Source organism: Schistocerca piceifrons, chromosome 2 (genome assembly GCF_021461385.2).
Source record: "Schistocerca piceifrons isolate TAMUIC-IGC-003096 chromosome 2, iqSchPice1.1, whole genome shotgun sequence".
Classification (NCBI taxonomy): Eukaryota; Metazoa; Arthropoda; class Insecta; order Orthoptera; family Acrididae; genus Schistocerca; species Schistocerca piceifrons.
In genome coordinates, this window is record NC_060139.1 from 266,327,357 (window position 1) to 266,351,475 (window position 24,119).

Sequence of the window (24,119 nt, forward strand, 5' to 3'; positions counted from 1 at the left end):
ATCTTAGGACAACAAAGCTATACCGAAATGAAGGCTGCCGGCATTCCCTGATTGTGATAACACATCCGCTGTTGCGGAATAACTGGCAGTGTTGGGACGCTCTGGTCAGAAACCCCACGGTGCAGAGCTGGTTGGTCAAAAGTGCTTTGGTACCTGTTGCACGTACAATAGGGGCAGGAAAGGCCACAGTCGCAAAGTCCATGTAACCCAGTGGTCAAAAAACCTTTCTGAGATCGTTACCCTTGAATGCAGCCAGATATTACCTAGTAAATCCCCCCGCCCCCACCACTCCTCCTACCATATCAACATTAGTGTCTAACTTAACTTTAGAATGAAAAGGAATTGTCTTTGAAGACTTGCATTTTTAAATTCTCCATCTATCGCTTACGCCTGAGTCCCGCAGCGATCGCAGGGTCGGCGTGGTTACAACGGATTTGACAATTTTAGTGTTAGGCATGGCCGGATGCCCTTCCCGCTGCCACCCCGTACCCCCAGGGACGGAATCAGTGTACCCCAACTGTCTGCGTCTATCGTAAATCGTGAGATAGTGCTAACGTGTTTCAAATGTCTGAGACGCGTGTAACTGAGGTGGAACGTGAGGACCAGCCTGGTATTCACCTAGGGGGATGTGGAAAACCACCTGAAAACCACATCCAGGCTGGCCGGCACAGCGGCCGCGTCGTTAATCCGCCGGACGGATTCGATCCGGGGCCGGCGCTCCTACCAGAGTCCAGGAAGCAGCGCGTTAGTGCTCTCGGCAACCCTGGCGGGTACTTGCATTTTTAAACTGACGGAAGATAAATCATACTTAGTTTTCACAGGTGTTTCATTAAACATGAATAATGATCCAATCAGTGAGTTGTTGCTGTTTATTACTAAGAACATTTTTTAAAAGAATGATAAAGCAATCTTCAGTTCATCACGAGCGTTACCTGTAACTGCTTTTCAGAAAGGAAAGCTAACTATCCACATTGAGGAGTGACACTTGTCACAAAGCATGCTTCCTCTGCACCACCTTTCTTCCCTGCGACACCTGTTTGATCCATTCTCTGCCCTCTCATTTAAAATCAATCCAAGTAAAATGCGTGCACTGTACTTAGGCATGCTGTTTGTACATCACTTGATTGCTGGACTCCTGATTTCCGAAATGGCAGAAATCTGAAGAGACCAAGCTCCCATGCTTTGTGCCTCACCGCTGCCACTATTATTATTATTATTATTATTATTATTATTATTATTATTATTATTATTATTTTCAATAAAGTGTAGGTCCTACAACAGCTTAGTAGTCATTACGTACTTACTGCTGTCTATTGGTTCGTTTAATTTTACGAAGTGAATAAAGAAGCCATTTATGTTCTACTTTGGCAGCTACCTACAACTCGCACAAGGTATTTTCATTAGATATCTAAGCCTATATGACTTAAACGTCTCAATTTTACTGTCATATATGCAGGGCACAAGCTGTAGTATATACCACATTACGTCACAAATTAATGCTAGTATTTGAAAAAAATTCAATTATTGGCAACTTACGTAATAAACTTATGAAATCTGTATTACAGTCTAACGAAATAGTGATAATAGTGATTTTAGAAATAACATTGTCACGTCCGAAACAATTCAACCCTATTGTTTTGACCCCTCAGAAAGTTACAAATCAACCCTCAGAGGGTAAATGGCCCAAGGTTGTGAATCACTGACGTAACCGAAGGGACCAACTTGGCACTGCCTTAAGGTAAACCTGGCTGTACTGTCGGGGATTTGAACCCGCCATCCTCCCGAATGCGACTCCAGCGTCTTGAACTATGTACCACGTCGGTCGGTCAGTGTGGGGTGGGACGATGTGTAACTAGCTGTATGCGAAACAAATGAACGACAGTCCAGATGCCTGTGAAAAAACAAGGCTACTTCATGCGGCTTCTGACTTTTTACCCTCCATGCTATGACTAGGTGAACTTCTTTACGGAATTCAGGATGTTCCACTGTAATGATTCATAATACCCCATAAAAAGAAGAACAATGCTTTAGTGGAGATATAAAGCGGACCATCTGTTACTTACATACTGTAAGTTTGTACATACTTACAAGCAGCTGCGGATATCAGCGTGTTAACGTCAGGATGCTTACCTGTATAGAGAAAAGCAGATATTAATGGAACAGTTCATACCACACGTACCTAATATTTATAGCTATTTATTGTTGTACACAAGAATAATATTAATCATAGATTCTTGAAATGAAAGTAACAACGGCATCCTTCCCGGATGAGGCATTATAATTTGCCGACGCTCTTACTTTGAGTACCATACCAAGCAAGAAGTTGTTATCGGTGATGAGAATGGTTTCAAATCAACCACAAAGCCTGATTTAGATTTTCATGGTTTCTCTAAATTACTTCGGGGGAATTAGACTACAAAATATCTCAACGTAGGCAGTCAAAAAACCACAAACTTTCAGTACAGTCGTCTTCGGTACGTCAACAGTATTTCGATTCAACAGAACGCACGGTCCTCAAGGCTTCATGCTACTCTCTTTGCAAGTTGCGCAGTATCACAGTTTGGTTTACTGGTTGTAGTTCCAAAGCAATATATTTATCAAAGACGGATGTCTTATTACCAGCATCATTCCCAGAACACAGAGAGTGTTCACTATCTGCACTAATATTATTAAGATCAAAAAACCTGTCGACGAGGGAGCATAAGCCTGGATTGTGGAAATGTGGGGAAGAAAGTTGACTTCGCCCTTTGCAAAGGAGCCATTCCAACATTTGCCTTAAGTGATCTATGCAAACCACGGAAAATCTAAATGTGGATTATCGTACGGCTGTTCGAGCCACAGTCCCGAAGGCGTGTATAGTCCAGCCTCATCAGCGCTACCTCGCTCGGTAACTTTCTTATACGGTAAACTGACAACTCCCTGTCGAGCACGAAATCAATCGGAGCACGTGATTCGCAGCAGGAATTACCAGTGGCATAATGGGCTTCACATTTCCAGCATAATGGTGGTTACGGCTACTGTTCGGCAGCGGTGCAAACACCGGCTGCGCTGTAGCAGTCTCGTTCGGCTCCTCTGGCATTTATTGTCGAAGCGTTACTGCGGTTGTAGCGTCCAGTGCACATCAGTGACACCGGATAAGGAAATGCCAACCGAGTTTCGGCGACGACCCGTTAGTAAATGGACCGCGGTCTCAATGGAGCGAACCACGAGTTCAGCGTTGTATCGCAGTTGGTTGGAGCTTCACCAGCTACAGCTCTACAATCAAAGTCATCTCGCGTCCACCTGACCTCTTCTGTAGCGTGCAGAGTGGGATGTGACTCTTCAGATGACTTTTCAATGGCAATTCGCTAAGTTCCTGCGCAGTCAGCCAGCAACATCAGAGCTGTGTGCCTGTTGAACACTGGTAATCCCGTGAGACCGATATTTCCTGGAATACACAGTCTGTGTGTATGTAAATTATGGACATGATTCGTGCCTCAGACATTTATTTCGAGTACAAAAACTGTAATGTAACACCGCCAAGTTGGATGAAATACATTCTTAAAAAAAAACACCAATGCACTACTAAGGAATTATACGAATGGGATGATAATCGGCAGATGTGATGTACAGGCAGAGAATATTCTATGTGCTTGCCCATGACTAAAACTGATAAAGTAATCAAGGAGCTTACGACGTATTACGGCTTGGCAATCCGACGACATTCCAATGAAGAAGGCATTTGGGCAACGTCTTTCCACAAGTGTTCGACGGATGACCACCCACAACACCAAAATTGTCGGGCTGTGGAAACTAGTTGGTACAAGTGGCGCATTGCAGAGGCTACCAGACATCTAGACGAATATCAACACGACCAACCGCTCTCCAAAGAAGTTCAAAAAGTGATTCACCCAATCTACGAGGCCCTTTCGGAGGACGAGTTATTGTACCGGTGCTTGGGAGGAAACACACAAAATTCAAGTGAAAGTTTGAACGCGTGCGTTTGGAAGTTAGCCCCCAAGCATTTGAATTTTGGTGCGAAGACTGTGGAGATTGCGACTTTCCTGGCAGCGAGCAGCTTCAACGAAGGGTATTCAGCAATTCTGAAGACCATGACAACGATGGACGTCACCCTGGGACTCTATTCGACGCAGCTCACCAAGCATTCGGACGACCACCGGATTCAAGCGGCCGAAAACCGCTTGTCATCGGCTGTACGAGCGGCTCTGGAACAGCGCAAGATGGCCCAGATCGAGCAGAACGCCATCTATGAGGAAGAGGAAGGACTAGTTTATGGACCCGGAAGAGCAGATTGAATGTTGTTGTTGTTGTTGTTGTTGTTGTGGTCTTCAGTCCTAAGACTGGTTTGATGCAGCTCTCCATGCTACTCTATCCTGTGCGAGCTTCTTCATCTCCCAGTACCTACTGCAGCCTACATCCTTCTGAATTTGCTTAGTGTATTCATCTCTTGATCTCCCTCTACGATTTTTACCCTCCACGCTGCCCTCCAATACTAAATTGGTGGTCCCTCGATGTCTCAGAAAATGTCCTACCAACCGATCTCTTCTTCTAGTCAAGTTGTGCCACAAGCTCCTCTTCTCCCCAATTCTATGCAATACCTCCTCATTAGTTATGTGATATACCCATATAATCTTCAGCATTCTTCTGTAGCACCACATTTCGAAAGCTTCTATTCTCTTCTTGTCTAAGCTATTTATTGTCCACGTTTCACTTCCATACATGGCTACACTCCATACAAATACTTTCAGAAACGACTTCCTGAAATTTAAATCTATACTCGATGTTAACAAATTTTTCTTCTTCAGAAACGCTTCCCTTGCCATTGCTAGTCTACATTTTATATCCTCTCTACTTCCACCATCATCAATTATTTTGTTCCCCAAATAGCAAAACTCATCTACCACTTTAAGTGTAGTCCTAATCCAGTTCCCTCAGCATCACCCGATTTAATTCGACTACATTCCATTATCCTCGTTTTGCTTTTGCTGATGTTCATCTTATACCCTCCTTTCAAGACACTGTCCATTCCGTTCAACTGCTCTTCCAAGTCCTTTGCTGTCTGTGACAGATTGACAGATTGAACGTAAGTTGCATAATATTGCTACTTGTAGTAGTCAAAACTTCAAATGCGTTTTTCTCGAAATGACATTTTTTTACCACGCAGTATGGTAACTTCAAATCTACTGAAACGATTGGCATGATTCTTTTTGTTCCCGACTAAGCTAACTAAATTGTCTAGGAGTTGTACCACTTTTATTCCGATCCATAAACTATAAATATTTTTACTTGGCCGACAAAGTCGAAAAATCGATGAAAAACCCTATTTTTTTCAAATGGCCGCCATTTTGTTTCCTATTATCCAAATAACTTAAGCGAGGTACAATTCCTAAAGAATCTTAAATACTTCGCTAACGTCAACTCAATTTTGATTTCAGACGGGCCGGCTAATCGGTGACATACCGCGCGTAGAGGTCTACACTTCCGCCTTTGCTCTTCGACATTTCCGGTCGAAAAATTACAGTTTGCAGAGGAAATATCAATAAACATTTTGACCAAATTTTACATTGATATCTGTAGCAAATCCTGAGAAAAAAATTCTCATAGAACATGCTTTTTTCGGGCCAAAGATAAAAAACCTCCCCTTAAATCGTCAAAATTCCGAGCTGGGATGAAGAGTCCTGCCCATAATGCTCCAAACGTTCTCAATTATGGAGAGATCCGGCGACCTTGTTACCCAAGGTAGAGTTTGGCAAGAATGGATAGAAGCAGCAGAAACTCTCGCCGTGTATTATCTTGCTGAAATGTAAGCCCACGATGGTTGACATGAAGGAAAACAAAACGAGGCGTAGAATATCGTTAACGTTCCGCTGTGCTGTGAGAATGCCATAGATGACAACCAAAGGTGTCCTGACATGAAAGGAAGACGCGCCCCATACCACTGCTGCTGGTTGTCGGGCCGTATGCCGGCCGTCAGACAGGTTGGTGTCCCACCCCTGTCTGGGGCGTGTCCAGTCACGTCTTTGCTCGTCACCGGGACTCATTTCGAGGCGGGAGTCGACACTGAAGACAATTCTACTCGAGTGAATGAGATTTCAGGTCGAAGAGATCGTGGACAGCAGTGGGGTACGAAACTGACTGTCGCCTGCCATACGGCTCGACAACCAGGAGTGAGATTCTTGGGTGCCATTCCTTTTCATAGCAGGATCCCTTTAGTTGCAATGCATGGCACCCTTAGAGCACAGTACATTAAAGATATTCTACGCCTCGTTTTGTTGCCCTTCATTGCACGCCTTCCTCAGCTTACATTTCAGCAAGATAACACCCGCCCGCACACGCCGGGAGTTTCTACTGCTTGTCTCCGTGCTTGCCAAAGCGTACCTTAGCCAGCAAGGTCGCCGGATCTCTCCATAACGGAGAACGTATGGAGCATTATGGGCCACAGTTGGAGCAACGCGTTATTGAGTTGCACAGATTGTGAAGCTCTTTCTCCTGCTAAAAAATCCAATTTTTCTGAAATTGTAGTCATTGTCGATCAAGTGTACCAATTTCCGCCCCATACGGATAATTCATTTGTGGTACGTCTTTTTTTGTTCTAAAGTGTATATTATGGCAGCGGCAATAGTCTTGAACGTCTATTGCAAAATATGAAAAAAGATTATAATCGACTAAGAAAAGTCTGATACACATGTGCACCTCAGGAGAACGATATTTTTGCGTAAATATTATAAATCGCACAGTCATAGTTGTTTGTGTGATAAGGCACACAATGCAGATAAATTTTGATCTTTTTAAGTCGCTATTATTATCCCTACCAATTTTTAACTGACATTATACAGTTGTTCTAATCGTCAAAAATGCGCACAAAGATAGTCAAGCTGGTGTAGATATTGAGTAACAGTTTTCTCTCATATAAACTTTTCGTGTGTAGAGTTAACCTCTTCATACAAATTATACCCTATCTCTCTCCTGTCCACGTTCGTGTATTGTGAAGTATCTGAACTTTAAGCCTCATCTTACACGGAACTCAATATGGCAAAGCCATATCTACCGAAGATAGGATATTTATTTATTTATGTCAATAAACGCTCGCTCTATCACTAGTCTTAGCGAAGCTCTGAGTATGAAAAATGATGTGCCAGTGAGGAAACGGGTTGACGATTATCGCATCAGACCGCAACCATAAGAAACTACGCGAATACTGAATTTTCGGCGGGAGATATTTAATACTCTGCTGACCATTAAAATTGCACCATCATGAAGGCATGTAAATAATCAGCATACAGCGCAGCATTCTCTACATATGAAAAGATTACCTATTGTATTTTTCATTCAAAAATCGCGTATGAGACTCCCCTGTTAATATCTGAAGGGAAGGCGACGTTCTTTTCGAGAAACACTACTGAAAAAAATTTAGAGAACCGGCATTTGAAGCTGGTTGCCGAACGATTCTAGTGACACCACCAGACACTCGCGTGAGGATCACGAAGATAAGATACGAGAAATTAGGGGTCATACGGAGAGAAAGAGACGTTCGTTTTTCCCTCGCTCTATTTGCGAGTGGAACAGGAAGGGAAATGACAGTGTCTCAGGATACCCTGCGCCACACACCGAACGGTGGCTTGCGGAGTATCTGTGTAGATGTAGATGTTAGAAGGTCGTCTTTTGTCTTGGGTGAGGAAGAGAAACGTCTGCCACTCTAGCAGAACGTGTCGTGGTTCGACAGCGGCAGGTCCGTGGCCTAACAGCACCGCAGTTTATCGTCCCGCGATAACGCTGATCGCGTTTTATCTGGTCTCGCAACTGAATTGCGAATACGGAATCGATGGGTTCGTGGTGACCACACTCAATGCATTGCAGGAAATGAATGGACCCACAGCAACCTAGATGCCACACGCGTTGTTCGCTCGTCCTTGCGAGACGGTACGGCCACGTCACTCGCCTCTGGTCAAAAACTGTTTGCCGGTATTCACACGGAGAGAGTGGGACGGTTCCTGCAGCGCCACGGACTGCCAGCCAGTCGAGTACTGCTGCGACTTCCCTGGACGCGGCAGCAGAGAGGCGCGCCGACAGTGGTGGACGCAGCGGACAATGGAACGGCGCGTCCGAGGACGAAACTGGACACACGTGCCGCACCTTCTGCGACACGAAGTATCTCGTACCGATTTGACACTGAAGTATCAAGCCTCATTACAACTGATGTGTTTGGACTTAACGCGGGTCTCTTCCACATTCTAGTACAGAACCATCAGAACGGGTACTGCCTTTTATAATAGAGTATCTACGTGTTTCTGCGTAGTTGGCGGCTGACAGTTGTACCGGGACTTAAGGTAACGGATGTGATGTGCGTGACGCGCGGACAGAAGGACGTAGCGCGCACATCCGTGAGCTGCCATCGCACGGGAAAGTGAGCGACGGCCGCGCCTCCTGCTGTGGAAACTGGTCTGTTTTCACGCAACACACTCGTTACATGTGTTAATTACTCCACTCCCACTCGAGAATGGAGTGACTGCACAATTAAAATTCCTACATGAATCTGCAATTGAAGAGTTTGGTGCAAGAAGGAGGCAGCTCCACTTTTTCCCGTTTGTGGCAAATTTTTAAAAAAAAAGAAATTTTAAAAATTCAGTTTTCACCAAAACGAAAAAGTTGTCAGCCTTGTTTTAGGCTATGGGGTATCTAATACTACCGACGAGAATACACGCAAATGCATGCACTCAGGCACGTGCAATAGAGTTTTGAATTTTTGGAGCTGCCTCCGTTTTGCCCCAAAGTGAATGAAAAACTCTTTGTAGGACCATTTTCTTCCTTATTAACCATATTTCAGTTAAAAAAAACATTTAGTAATAAAGAAAGAACAACATTATTGGCATAATACATTAATTCTACAGTTCTTCTTCAGTCTTCTAGTTCCCCTTCAGTCACCTCAGGATCATTTGAAGCGTCTGACGTCAACTGGTCGTAAAACCACATTTCATTTTGCCCAACATACTTTCTGGCCAGCTCTTTGACATCTTTAAACTTTTGGCCTTTAAGCGGGAGGAGACAATCATAAGCTTGATGAAGGTAGTCCATTGTTATGAGACTCGCAGGTCCTTGGTTGCAAATTTGCACATTATCCAATACAGCCATCCCTACGGTCGCACTGCATTGAATAATCCCTTTACGATGTACGGCTGTTCATAGAGGAATATTTTGTACTTAGTGATTAAATATTTTCCTCTTTTCTTGTTCGATGATGAGTTTTTTCCAAAAAAAAATTCTTCAACGTGTCAACAAAGTGGAAAATAAATCTCTGGTCTACTTCAGTGACATGAAACGCGCGATGTTTTCACCGGTCTGCTGAACAATACGTAACACAACCTCCTTCCTGCTATTGTTTGGGGGGAAGAACGAGGCAGCTCCCGGAGCTGCCTCTGTTTTCATGCAAACTCGGAGTACAGCAAGCTCCAACCGTTGGATTTCTCTGAAACTAGTGGGTGGAGCTGCCTCTTCTTGCACTAAACGAAGGAGCTTTTTGTTTTGTATGTGATAGAATGTTCAACTCAATAGAGCCAAATGCGTGTGAAATCTTATGGGACTTAACTGCTAAGGTCATCAGTCACTAAGCTTACACACTACTTAACCTAAATTATCCCTAGGACAAACACAAACACCCATGCCCATGCCCAAGGGAGGACTCGAACCTCCTCCGGGACCAGCCGCACAGTCCATGACTGCAGCGTGCGGCTTAGATCGGTTATTCCTAGATATTTTAGGTCATAAATATTTCCAGTGTTTTATCACTAATGGCAGAATAGAGCCGTAACTCACCTCACCGGCTATTTATGCGCAAAAAATAAACATTTGTGCTATTGCTGAAGAAGGGAGATCAGGATTTAACGTCCTGTCAAAGCCAGATCATTAGGAACGAAGGTTAGCGTTGGAGAAAGAAACCAGCCGTGTCCTTCACAGAGAAACCATCCAGTAAATTCCCGTAAGCGATTTATGGAAACAAAGATAAAGTTAAATCCGCATGGCCGGACGGGGATTTGGACCATCGTTCTCCCGGATGCGCGTCCAGTCTCTCACCAGCCTGCCAGCCCCCTCTGTATATTACGTAAAAACTTTCCTACCGAAATACACATTAACATTCAGGGGAGAATGTGAAAAATTTTCCTTAGATTATAAGACAGCGTTAATAGTGCACTATATTTTCGGTCGACGGAAAACTATAACACGCGGTCCTTTAACGACCTGCATCGCGCCGTGTTGTCGGAAAGTTCCAGCGTCCACCGGACTGTGTAAACCTCTTAGCGATAAAATCAATAAATTCCAGCTGCGCACACAAACACTTCCGTCCCCAGAGTATCGCGCGGAATGCGGTACTAGCCCTGCGCTCTGCAGCGTCGAGCAGCGTTGTGTTGTCACAGAGCGAACGCTTAAACATAGCCCCGGTGAATGTAAGCGCCCGTCAGCAGAACTCGGCAGCACCCGCGAGAGCCGCTGTTTGGATCCGATCTGACGCGATGTTTACCGTCGGAGGGAATCTGACAGCGGCGCAGTCATAACGTGCACGACATGTGTTCGTTAAATTGTGTCACCACCACGGAACGAGTCGCTTTTGATGTGTTCACACGTAAACGCAGTTATGGAATAGACCGGAACTATGTACAGTATAACTATATAGCGTGTTCGGGAATTCCTGTTACCAACTTCTGGACTTTTAGAGAGGAGCGAGTACGTAATATCTTGAACAGGAACTCAGGTCCGGGACCTGACCGTTTTTGTTCTACGACGGCTTCAGTTCAGATGTTTAACTCATCCACTTCTGCTTGAGGAACTGAATTCGGCGTGACAGAGTACAGTTATTAGATGCCAATTCGAAAGGAAACGTAACGAAACATCCATTTAGCGGTTAAATACACCTGTCTGGCCGGCCGTTGTGGCCGAGCGGTTCTAGGCGCTTTAGTCCGCCACCGCGCTGCTGCTGCGGTCGCAGGTTCGAATCCTGCCTCGGGCATGGATGTGATGTCGGTTATTAGTTACGTTGAAGTAGTTCTAAGTCTAGGGGTCTGACGACCTCAGATGTTAAGTCCCATAGTGCTTAGAGCCATTTGAACACCTGTCTGTATTAACATTTAAACATTACTTTCTGCATGTACACTATGCTGGGTTCTTTTTTGTTTTGGACTAATGTAAACACATAATATTTAACGGTTAATAGAAAGAAATGTGCTTAAGTGCTAAATGGATGTTTCGTTACGGTTCCTTTCAGATCGTTATCTAATAACTGTACTGCGTCACGCCTGATTCGGCTCCTCGAGCAGAAGTGGATGAGTTAAACATCTGAACTGAAGAAAGGAAACGGTACGTTGCCTGGCATGGTTTCCTATTCAAAATAGGAGGGTTGGAACTTTTGTAGTGACAACTATTTATTTACAGCTCGTACAAAATAGATACTTGTTTCAAATTTTACTGACCTTCAAAGTAGTCGCCAGCAGTGTGTATAACCCTTTGCCAGCAATGTGGAAGTCGTAGGATACTCTTAGCAATGCCAGTTGTGTTGACAGTTCGAGCAGCGCGGTCTATTGCCGACGAATTTGTAGCAGTTCTGAAGAGAATGCCGTGAATGTTTCCTTCACTCTGGAAATCGAGTTGAACTCACGAGAGCTTAAGTCAGGGGAATGCAGTACGTGGTATAGCACTTAGCAGCCCCATCAGTCAAACAAATCAGTGACAGCTTGCACTGTACATGCTTGAGTATTGTCCTACAAAATAATGGTCAGGTCCTGCAGAAAGTATCATCACTTCTGTCTCTAAGCTGGTCGTAGGTTGTGTTCCAAAAATGAACATCATACAGAAAGAAGTGATGACACTTTCTGCGAGACCTGACCATCATTTTGCAGGACAATGCTCAAGCACGTACAGTGCAAGCAGTTACTGATTTGTTTGACTGATGGGGCTGCTAAGTGCTATACCACCGACTGCACTCCCCTGACTTAAGCCCTCGTCAGTTCAACTCGATTTCTAAACTGAAGGAAACACTTCACGGTAGTCCCTTCAGAACTGCTACAATTTCGTCAGGCAACAGACCGCGCCGCTCGAACTGTCAACACAGCTGGCACTGCTAAGAGTATCCTACGACTTCCACATCGCTGGAAACGGGTTATACACAATGTTGGTGACTACTTTGAAGGTCAGTAAAACTTTGAAACACGTATCTATTTTGTACGAGCTGTAAATAAATAGTTGCCACTATTAAAGTTCCAACCCTCGCATTATGTACTCGTTCCCCTCTACAAGTCCTAGAAGCTTGTAATCGGAATTTCCCAACACCAAGTAACATTAAAAAAACCATTATAGGTAAATGGCTTTCAGTTAATTGCGTTACAAGTTTATGAAATAAATTTACGAAATAGAGAAGTGCCGACGGATTTTCAAAAGGATGCCATCGTTGCGCAACTGAAGAAAGCAAGAGACTATACATACGAAGATTACTTGCACAATTACTCTAAAATTACGTGCATAAAAAAGTCTTTATTGACAAACGGTGTAACACCCCACCCGTTGCTTGTCCGATTTTTGCGTGTGTTCGCCCCTGACAAACAACTTACAGAGAAATTGGTAGTGGAACTGTACGCAAAAATGGATAACGTTAGATTTAAATGTGGCCCTGTCACCCCTAATTAATCTGCAGTGGTAGTGTTGACGATAAATCACCCATTTTTACTTCCCAGCATGAACGATCACGAACACTTAGGGTGTTCAATGACATCAAATACATACACAAAAATAAAATAAAGCAAAAGTGTGAATTCAGGATCAACTACTGAAAGTAAAGGCTCTACTGAATCACAATAATTTTATTATAACCTTCAGATCAATGCTGAATAAAACACAATGAACAATTTACAAATTATCCTCCTAACTGGCATTGGCAGTAACTGTGTTAAAATCGGTCCAAACGCGATCTCTTATAACACAACATATACGAAGAACCACTACACTCCAAAGTACCACGAAACCTCTGTGGAAACAGCAATTACAATTGGTCCAACTATTTAACGTTACTCCTAACACAGGCCGAAGCGGGAGTGATCTCACTGTAATATTCCTGTTGTAGCGGTGGTATCCGACGGCGAAGGCGTGGTCGTGCGGTCGGCGTGTGGCGTCTCGGAAAGTACAATCGTACAGTATTCGGACAGACTGCTGTCCATAAACTTCTCTAATTGCGACAATGTTTCCATCAGCAATGAGCTGGCGCGGCTAACGTCCTCTCAGAACGAAAGACCAAGAGAAGAGACGACTTGGCTAACGTCCTCTCAGTACGAAAACCCAGAACTTAAGACCTCTACCGAGAGTCAAGCAAGATCGCTCTTCACCTTTGTTTTCTCACCTCAACTTTCACCGAACGAATCACATCACTAGAAGCTCTCAAAATACCCAGTTCGCAGTGCTGACCAATGTACAGTCTGGGAATAGAACTCTTTTCCACAATTCTTTTATTCCTACAAAATTTCACAAGTAAACACCGCCCTCGCCGGCTGGAAAGAACCACAGCTGTGGACAATAACACGTTTACTGGAAGTTTTCTCCCAAGAGACCACTCGAGATTCCCCGTCGTAGCGAACACAGATTCTTGCATTGAAAGTTTGTTATTCGGAACTCCTGGGGTGCCCCACTTGAGTCGCTCGAAGGCGTAAAATTAGTGGGACATAGGCGAGAGCATGCACAGAAAAGCACGTCCAGCTATCCACTGCTCTGTTTTGGTAAACACTTGAACACCTGCAGCCGGGCGTCCCTCAGAGGTTGGCGGCCGCTGTGGCCTCACTAAACGGATTACAGAAATCCCCCAGTTCACCATTCATACCGTGAGGTTGTGGCCTTCGGCGACTAGGCGGGGACGTAGCCGAGCTCTGTCTCGCGTACTGTCTTTCCGCAAAATCATATAATTAAAAAATCGCGGAATTCTCGCGTGCCGATGCGTTTCCACATATATTTCCTACACCGCAATTTAGAGTATTACTCCAACAAAACCTAAAGTATCACGTTAAATGGACTCATGTAAGGTGCAAGGCCGTTGCCACCTTACAATGGAAGCGAAAAGTGAAAGTAAATTAGAAGAGGACTACTTTGGCTTTACGTTTTCTACGAGCGTCTTGCGTTTTATTAAGCTATACCATAACTCGTGTCACATCCACGCCGTCCTCCATATTTATGGTGTAAGATGGCAAGAACTATGCCCCTTACATGAAGTCATTAAAGATCACCCAACTCACGTTGAGCGAACAGTAGGGCTGAACAAAAATGACTGCCAAGGCACAATGCATATTGTAGAGGGTATAGTATGGACATATTGGAAGAATTAATGTCGGGTGATGGTTTTAAAGTAATTCACACGACATGAAAACTTTGTGGAAACGCTTCGATTTACTGGAGGCTAGTTTATGGAGGCTAGTTTATCCCAACCGTGGCTGGCTGGGGAGCGGCTAAGGGAAGGGACAATAGGCAGCTTAAGGCGGCTCAAGCTCTGAGAAAGCGGTAACGGTGCACGGCCTCCAGCCGCCTTAAGATGAGTGACAGTGAGTGGGTGGTTGACCCCGACTCCATGCTGGTGTACCGGGAAACAGACGGAGAACTTGTACGTCTGTTGATAAATGTCCGTTGTCCCGTTTTCTGTGAAACATTCGAGAAAGCTGTGCAAAGCTATGGTGGAGCAGTCAACAGAGGTCAAAATATGCGTGTTTGTGACTATAGCAACTTCACGCTCAATTCACGGTCCACAGAGTCTGAAGCAAATCAGGTGAAGAGCGACAGAATGAAATATGCCAGCCTCTGATGGGAACGTAGGACCAACGAATTTTAAGTACTCTCCTGGGAGTCAGGATTCCGGAAAACTTGGTGTTGTGCAGACGCTAACCTTGATGGGTGGCCTGCTAGGAGCTAAATAACAGAAATTGAGAGGAAGGGAAATTTTGTGGGAATTTGTTCACTTCCCAGAGCAGACATTGGTCGGCGCTGGGAAGCGACGCATAATTAACGCGACGTGTGCTGCAATTGGCGTAAGTGATTTTGCTGGAGGGGAAACCGAGGTGAAGAGTGGACTGTGAGAAGTCTCCATAAAGGTATTCCGTTCCCAGCTTGCCTAGAGTGTGGACGTGGCGTTCTTGATTCAGCTTGCCTGGGAAAGAGTGAGCATCTCTGCAGTTTAGGACCTAGCAAATGGAACGATTGAGCTTGGAGATAGGAAGTTTTGGTTCAGCTATATACTAAGCAAGACAGCTAGGAGTGAATAGACAAGCGCAGCCTTGCAGCACCACGAGGTCAGCGAACGTCTGCACAACGACGCCGCTCCACCACTCTGTATTCGGTGATATTGCGCCCTCTCCGTCCACTGATGAATTTGTTGGATCACGTCAGCAAAGTTTCCACGAGGGTTTCATCGGCCATGTATTGTAGTATTCTTCTCGCACTTCGCATTACACCTGGGTCAGTCGATAGGAATTACTTTTAGGTTATCAAAAAAAAAAAAAAGGTTCAAATGGCTTGAGCACTATGGGACTTAACATCTATGGTCATCAGTCCCCTAGAACTTAGAACTACTTAAACCTAACTGACCTAAGGACATCACACAACATCCAGTCATCACGAGGCAGAGAAAATCCCTGACCCCGCTGGGAATCGAACCCAGGAACCCGGGTGTGGAAAGCGAGAATGCTACCACACAACCACGAGCTGCGGACTTTTGAGTTATCGCGCTTTACTCCACGCAAACGCAATTTATTACCACTGTCTGATAGGAGAGTCTTGTAATGTGATGATTGAAGGTCGGGAGTTAAAATAAATGTGCTAATCGACTGCATCTGTTTTCAATCAAGTAGATGAAATCCCAAGTCAGTTTCTTAATTAATTTTATGTTCAACATTTGCATCTGGTGTTCAATAGCTGAATATAACATCAATGTGCACCCCTTTTTAATTAAAAGTTATCAATTCTGAATAAATTAATGTCAACACTGCCACCGCAGTTCAATCAGGAGTCACAGGGCCATATAACTTTTTTGCGTTATCCGATATTGCGGCAGTTTTGCACCCTCTGTTGATGTGTTAGTCAATTAGTTGGGGTGAACACACGCCAAAACCAGCTAAGTGATGGGTGGGGTGTTACAATGGAAACTCAGGAAGCCAATGAAGGATTGAAGTAGGAGCACTCAGGATGCATTGGGGCTAAGAATAGAGGTTAGGTTTAAGAGAAAAAAGACAACATAAATTCCGTTTGTCCATTTCGATAAAATCTTTGACACTGTGGAATGGAATGAAATGAAATAGTTTCCTTTTATCTTTACATACCGTGGTAGCAACTATACACATAGAAGGATAATCCATTCTCCTTATGCTAGGCGAACTGCAACAATCAGCGTGGTCGGAACATGGGAAGAGGTGAAATCAAGAAAGCTGTGAGTTGTGCTGCCTATAGTCGCCTATGATTTTTAATTTGTATGGACGGGGTGAACCCAAACTCCAACGATAAAATTGCAGAGGTTCTTCTAGGATACCTTCTGAGTATCTTCGTACAAGACAGCCTCGGCCTCCGGCGGCTCGCTACACAGTAACTGCATTTCGTTTGATTACTTGCCCTCACTTATTTTTGTTTCTGTACTGCACTAAAAATTCTGTACAAACTAGAAATGTCAACGGTATGCGCTGCGTGTCCAGTCTGGAAACGAACTTTTTACATTCACTTCCAAACATCAATAAAGGTATCGCTATAGTTTTTATAAAATTTAATTTTTATATATTTTCAGGTGTTTTAGTTAAGTATATTTTTAGCATTCGACATATTGCCTGAAAACTGTGCAGCGCTCAGCTGATCATCATATCATAACACGTGTAGCAGCCCAAGAAAATCGTGAACCGCAACCCGAAACAGAGGAGAGATACAGGTCGACCAAGAAAAGCAACAGTAAGGCCCACATTATTTTTCGATCTCCAGCGTGCTTTCAGCACTCTCGTATTCTATTTCGGGTTTCTTTTTCCGGCATTGTTAGTTACATTGGCAGTGATACACAGCAGTAGGTTTACTGATGAAGAGGTGGCGGATATGCGCCTTGTATACGGGTTCAATAAATCCTATTTTAAGCTGTTCTCGCAGCAACGGCAACCTCATCACAATAGGGCCTATTTTTCATCTGCACAGTGGCGTCTTTTCACTGGAACGAAGGAAAATGGGGTAACAAACCGAATAAATTTTTACGTCACTGTTCTGTACCGAGCAATCTGAGACCAGAGGACCCTTACATCAAAGTACTCAGAAGGTACGCCAAAACACCCTCCGAAATTTTGTCAGTAGAGTTCGGATCGAGCCTATCGAAGAGGCAAAGAAGGAAGTTAAGGTCTTCTGTGTCAGTGCGAGAGTTGATTATTTCGGGCAGAAAATAAAGCAAATGATGCCACAACCCTGCTATCTGCAAGTAAACAGCAACTGAGCCGGATGCTCAATGAAATGGGGCGACTGCTAGCTGATGGCTACGGTATGCAGGTAAGCCCAACTAAATCCGAGGTAACGGTGTGCGGAGCGATTGGATATGATGGATAGCTAAATGTCGATAAGAAACTCTTCGGAGAATTGGAAAAAATAATTGGCCATCTTGAAAGAAAAATATGCGCAACATATCAGAAACAATTCTACGAAAAGAAACAGCTCCTAAGAAGCAAAATAACGAACACTGAGACCAGACTAAGAGTCATGAAAAGCTACGTTTCTGAAGCACAGCTGTGTATGAGCACGAAATGTCACAAAGTGCAAGACAGAGAAGGAAGATTACGATACTCTGAAAAGTGGTTTTATATGAGGGTGTTGAAGACCAGGTCTACAGTGCCATAGACAACGACGAAAAAACGCGTAATAAACGCTTAATGAAAAACATAATGAAGCAAAGAGAGAAAATAGGTGGACATACATAATGAGGTGAGTCCTCGCGGAAAAGTGTAGCTGAAAGGAAGGTCGAAGCATAGAATCGTGGGGACATGATAGGTGACAAGCGATCAGAATGGAGCACTGCATCAAACCCACTATATTATTTATGGTGAAACAACAACATTAGTTTGGTAATGTCTGTGGTTATAATAGTGCGAAGTGGTATACTAGCACGTACTGTGCGACGTGTCCTGCCAAGATGCGCCTCGGAGTTATGCAACACGACGTGCTGCAGACGTGTCGCGTAGTGAGCGGGGCGGCGATCTGTAACGCGCTGCCAAGGAAACCAGAATTCCGTGGCCGCGGAATATTCTGGATCAGACGGCACCGCTGCGGAAGGCTCGTTCTCCCCGAGGACAGCTGCTGAAGGGGCAGCGCGCACCCACTGTATACGATACGCGAGGTTCCCGATTACGAACAAGTGTTTAGGTGTCCCAATTCCCGTGCGGTTCTAGGCGCTACAGTCTGGAACCGAGCGACTGCTACGGTTGCAGGTTCGAATCCTGCCTCGGGCATGAATGTGTGTGATGTCCTTAGGTTAGTTAGGTTTAATCAGTTCTAAGTTCTAGGCGACTGACGACCTCAGAAGTTAAGTCGCATAGTGCTCAGAGCCATTTGTCCCAATTCCAAAAGCGGACGTAGTCTCAAATCCTTTTAAGAATCATAACACATCTTTATTTGTGATGAGACTCATTTAACAGTTGCAAATGGAGCATAATGTTAAACGGGGAGCCCTGACAGAGATTAAAATAAGATGACTTCACGAGCTCGGTTAGTTTATGACACAAAGACGAGAAACCGGTAGCTTTCTTGTAGAACAAGCAGACTTTTTCGTCTTGTGTGCAACAAGACCTGCACAAGAATACACGTAATAGGTGTGTGTGTGTGTGTGTGTGTGTGTGTGTGTGTGTGTGTGTTTAATTATGCGCTCATGTGCTGTAAACGTTTGATGTGTGGATGGACTTATGTGACTATAATTTGCTCACAGCAGTAAAAGTGTCTTAGCTGTTGACATAAAGTGGTCAAGTACAGATTTAGAGCCCATTCTGCTCTTTGCATAGTAGTGTCAGAAAACTACAAGAGCTACTTTCCACCTATACAATACAGGATGTGACTCAGCGCCTGCGTGTCGATCTACATACAACTTCGCAAGTCGCTGCACAGTGCATGGGAAATGGCAAATGGCATTTCTTACAATTATTACACGTATCCCATTTATTTCATCAGCATACGGAGCGAGCGTAAAGATGAATGTTTGTAGTCTTCCGTGTACATTTTCATGTCCTTATGATCACAAAATCGACTGATGCAGTTTATATGGATAAGGTAAATGTAAGTGGTTATAAGCTCTCTGCACATGTAATGAGAGAAAATATGGAGAAAGGAGGAGTTGCCATATATGTCAAAAGTTATCATTGTGCAAAAAGTATAGAAACAAAAAAGTTTTGTGTAGAGAAACATATAGAAGCATGTGCCAGTGAGCTTAACCCTTTGTTTCCTGACATAAGAAAAAATTTACTTTTTAACATTTTCTTTGCAGAATTTATGCTGTTGTGGCCTCAAATGACGGTAGGATTTTTTGTAAAATTTTATTTTATTTTTCACAACTTTTTTCTCTCCTGGTACTCAGAGGTACCGTCAGACTCCATGGACAGAATCACAATATGCGCAGAAAAGTGCTCCAATTTTTATAACTTGTACTTTATTCCACATAAATATTAAATATTTTTACATTAGAAAATTAATTAACAGAAATATGATATTTTTGAACGTTTTTTTTAAATTTCGCATAAATTTATTCTAGAGCAACTTCACAATACATAGTAACTTAGCTATACATTTATGACAGTATATACATATCACATATTTAGTGTTAGTGATACCTCATGAAATTGTAGGAAACAGTTCTTTTTCTCATTGTAGCACAAATACACTTTACATGTGCTACATTGTGAATGTGCTGCCGCCTGAATTTTATTTTTCGCACACATTTCGCATCGTCCTCTTTTACAACTGAACACTACAAAATGGTTTTCTCAGTTGCCAAGACGTACATTCTTCGGAACAGAAAAGTTATCCTTCCTTCTCTTTGGGGGAGTTATTTCATCTTTACCAGAGTTTCTCTTTTTGAGATCTGGCACTTGCTGTTCATTCATTAGCCCTAGTGCCACAGCACTCCTGAATTCCAGCAGTGGCAGTGCCCCATGTAGATCACTGAAAATTACGGAAGCATTGGCAAAAGCAATTTCTATTGCTCCCCAGGAGAGACGGTGCCACCATTTCTTTGATCGCCTGTCAAGACCATAAGTTGAACGTAATCTTTCTGCATGATCCACACCACCCATGTGTTTATTGTAATCACATACAATAACTGGTCATGGTATAGTCATACTAGTTCCATATTTCTGTTTTCTTGTCACTACGCTCTGTTCAGTGCCATGGAAGTTTGACGCAAAATGCACTACTTTATTTTCCCTTCACTGAAATACTGTTAGGTCTAACGATGAATCTCTGTGATTTGATTCCCCACGGTTTAGACATTTTTATTTAGGTAAATTAGCTGGCAAACCTTTCCTGTTTGTTCTAATTGTTCCACAGGCAAATCTATTTACGGATTTCTGTGCGAGAAAAAGTGGACAGAACAACTAGTGAGAGGTAACGCATTGTTGCTACAATAGAGTGTTCGCACAACCTGACGGTACTAATAAGTCCGCCTTATAATTTCCACTTTATCTCATTCACTTCTAACGTAATGCTTCAAACTATTATAAAAAAACAAAGAAGGTAAGTACGTGCAATGTAAAACTCAACGGAAGTTTCAATAAATTGCACACAAATTCAGGCAACACCATGGAAACAAGCACATACAATCTTCTGTTTTCACAGCAGCGCGCGAAAAGCAATATCAAGCTCTGACCGCCAGAGAGGTCTATGTATTGCACAGTAACATCTATGAAACAGTAGAGCAGAGTTACTGTTACGTACCGACAGGCTTTCAGATCATGAAACTGCACCACGAGAAAATAATGGGAGTCAAAACTTACTGATACTTTTAAGTACTGTCAGGCAACAAAGGGTTAAATTAAATAAAGGCACATGTATAATTGTAACTGTATATAGGTCCTCATCAGGAAATTTTCATCTATTTCTGAAAAATTTGGACTCCTTGTTGTGCTATCTGTCAGACAGGGGGAAGCAAATTATTATTTGTGGGGACTTCAATGTAGATTCTCTGAAAGAGGGTAATAGGAAAAATGACCTTGAAGTATTACTCGGTTCTTTCAATTTGACACCCGTTATTGATTTTCCTACTCGGCTGGTAAAGGATAGCAGCTCACTGATAGATAACTTCTTTATAGACCAAGATAAGTTTAACCAGATAAATGCTCAGCCTGTTGAGAATGGTCTTTCTGATCATGGTGCACAGCTAGTTACAATATATGACATAGCTCCATTCAGCAATACTAAACAGTCATCCAAAGTAGTACGTTCAGTCAACGATTTAACAATTGCAAATTTCAGGGAAAGCCTACAGCAGTTAGACTGGGATGAGGTGTACCGTGAACCTGATGCCAATTTAAAATATAATTTATTTCATGACATTTTTGTAAATGCATTTGAAAACTGCTTCCCCAAGAAAATAGTTAAATATACTCGTAATAAACCTTGTAACAAACCATCGCTTACTGTTGTTGTTGTTGTGGTCTTCAGTCCTGAGACTGGTTTGATGCAGCTCTCCATGCTACTCTATCCTGTGCATGCTTTTTCATCTCCCAGTACCTACTGCAACCTACATCCTTCTGAATCTGCTTAGTGTATTCATCTCTTGGTCTCCCTCTACGATTTTTACCCTCCACGCTGCCCTCCAATACTAATTTGGTGATCCCTTGATGCCTCAGAACATGTCCTACCAACCGATCCCTTCTTCTGGTCAAGTTGTGCCACAAACTTCTCTTCTCCCCAATCCTATTCAATACTTCCTCATTAGTTATGTGATCTACCCATCTAATCTTCAGCATTCTTCTGTAGCACCACATTTCGAAAGCTTCTATTCTCTTCTTGTCCAAACTATTTATCGTCCATGTTTCACTTCCATACATGGCTACACTCCATACGAACACTTTCAGAAATGACTCATGGCTTACTAAGGGTATAAAAATATCTTGTAACCGGAAAAGGGAAATGTATCTGACAGCAAGAAAGAGTAGTGACCCAGAAACTATAAAAATTATAAAAATTACTGTGTTATATTAAGAAAAGTTATTAAAAAATCCAGGAGTATGTGTATCATGTCTGAAATCAGCAACTCTGATAATAAAATTAAAACAATTTGGAATATTATTAAAAGAAAAACAGGTCAACCTAGAGCAGAGGAAGACAGTATTTCCATCAAATTGAATGAAAACTTTACGAACAAAAAGTCAGAAGTTGAAAATATTTTTAATAATCATTTTCTAAATGTTGTGGATATAGTAGGATCCAGGTGTTCATTAGAAGATGCTAGGCTGTTAATGGAAGAGGCCATACCTATGCAATTTGATACAATTGAAATCTCACCCACTTCTCCCTCTGAAATTAGGAAAATAATAAACTTGCTTAAAAGCAAAAACTCACATGGAATTGATGGCATTTCCAACAAAATACTAAAAGCTTGTTCTCAACAGATAAGTAAGATTCTCAGCCACCTGTGTAATAGCTCTCTGGAACAGGGCATTTTCCCTGATAGACTGAAATATGCTATTGTTATACCTTTGCATAAAAAGGGGGATAGATCTGATGTCAACAATTACCGTCCAATCTCCCTTCTAACAGCTTTATCCAAAATTTTTGAGAAAGTAATGTATTCAAGAGTAGCTTCACATATCTGTAAAAATGAAGTACTAACAAAATGTCAGTTTGGTTTCCAGAAAGGTTTTTCAACAGAAAATGCCATATATCCTTTCACCAGTCAAATTTTGAATGATCTGAATAACCGAACACCACCCACTGGGATTTTTTGTGATCTCTCAAAGGCTTTTGATTGTGTAAATCATGAAATTCTGCTAGACAAGCTCAAGTATTGTGGCATGAGTGGGACAGTGCACAAATGGTTTAATTCGTACCTAACTGGAAGAGTGCAGAAAGTTGAAATAAGTAGTTCTTGTAACATGTAAAGAGCAGCACATTCCTCAAACTGGGGAACTATCAAGAATGGGGTTCCACAAGGGTCAGTCTTGGGTCCTTTGTTGTTGTTATTATATATTAATGACTTGCCATTCTATATTCATGAAGAGTTGTTGTTATTATATATTAATGACTTGCCATTCTATATTCATGAAGAGGCAAAGTTAGTTCTCTTTGCTGATGATACAAGTATAGTAATCACACCTGAGAAACAAGAATTAACTGATGAAATTGTCAATACTGTCTTTCAGAAAATTACTAAGTGGTTCCTTGTAAACGGACTCTCACTGAATTTTGATAAGACACAGTACATACAGTTCCATACAGTGAATGGTATGACGCCATTAATAAATATAGACCTTAATCAGAAGCTAAGGTAGAATATTCCAAATTTTTAGGTATGTCCATTGATGAGAGATTAAATTGGAAGAAACACATTGATGATCTGCTGAAACGTTTGAGTTCAGCTACTTATGCAATAAGGGTCATTGCAAATTTTGGTCATAAACATCTTAGTAAATTAGCTTACTACGCCTATTTTCACTCATTGCTTTCATATGACATATTTTGGGGTAATTCATCACTGAGGAATAAAGTATTTATTGCACAAAAGCGTGTAATCAGAATAATAGCTGGAGTCCACCCAAGATCATCCTGCAGACATTTATTTAAGGATCTAGGGATATTCACAGTAGCTTCTCAGTATATATACTCTCTTATGAAATTTGTTATTAACAACCAAACCCAATTCAAAAGTAATAGCAGTGTGCATAACTACAATACTAGGAGAAAGGACGATCTTCACTATTCAAGATTAAATCTAACTTTGGCACAGAAAGGGGTGAATTATACTGGCACTAAAGTCTTTGGTCACTTACCAAATAGTATCAAAAGTCTGACAGATAACCAACAAGTATTTAAGAAGAAATTAAAAGAATTTCTGAATGACAACTCCTTCTACTCCATAGAGGAATTTTTAGATATAAATTAAGAAAAAAAAG

At 42.5% G+C, this 24,119-nt stretch overlaps 1 protein-coding gene across 1 annotated transcript in view; it reads right to left on the minus strand.

The window, feature by feature from the left end:
* LOC124776297 (NAD kinase-like) overlaps window positions 1–24,119 on the minus strand; it is a 518,770-nt gene that overhangs the window by 358,775 nt on the left and 135,876 nt on the right. The gene's annotated exons all lie outside the window — the stretch shown is intronic.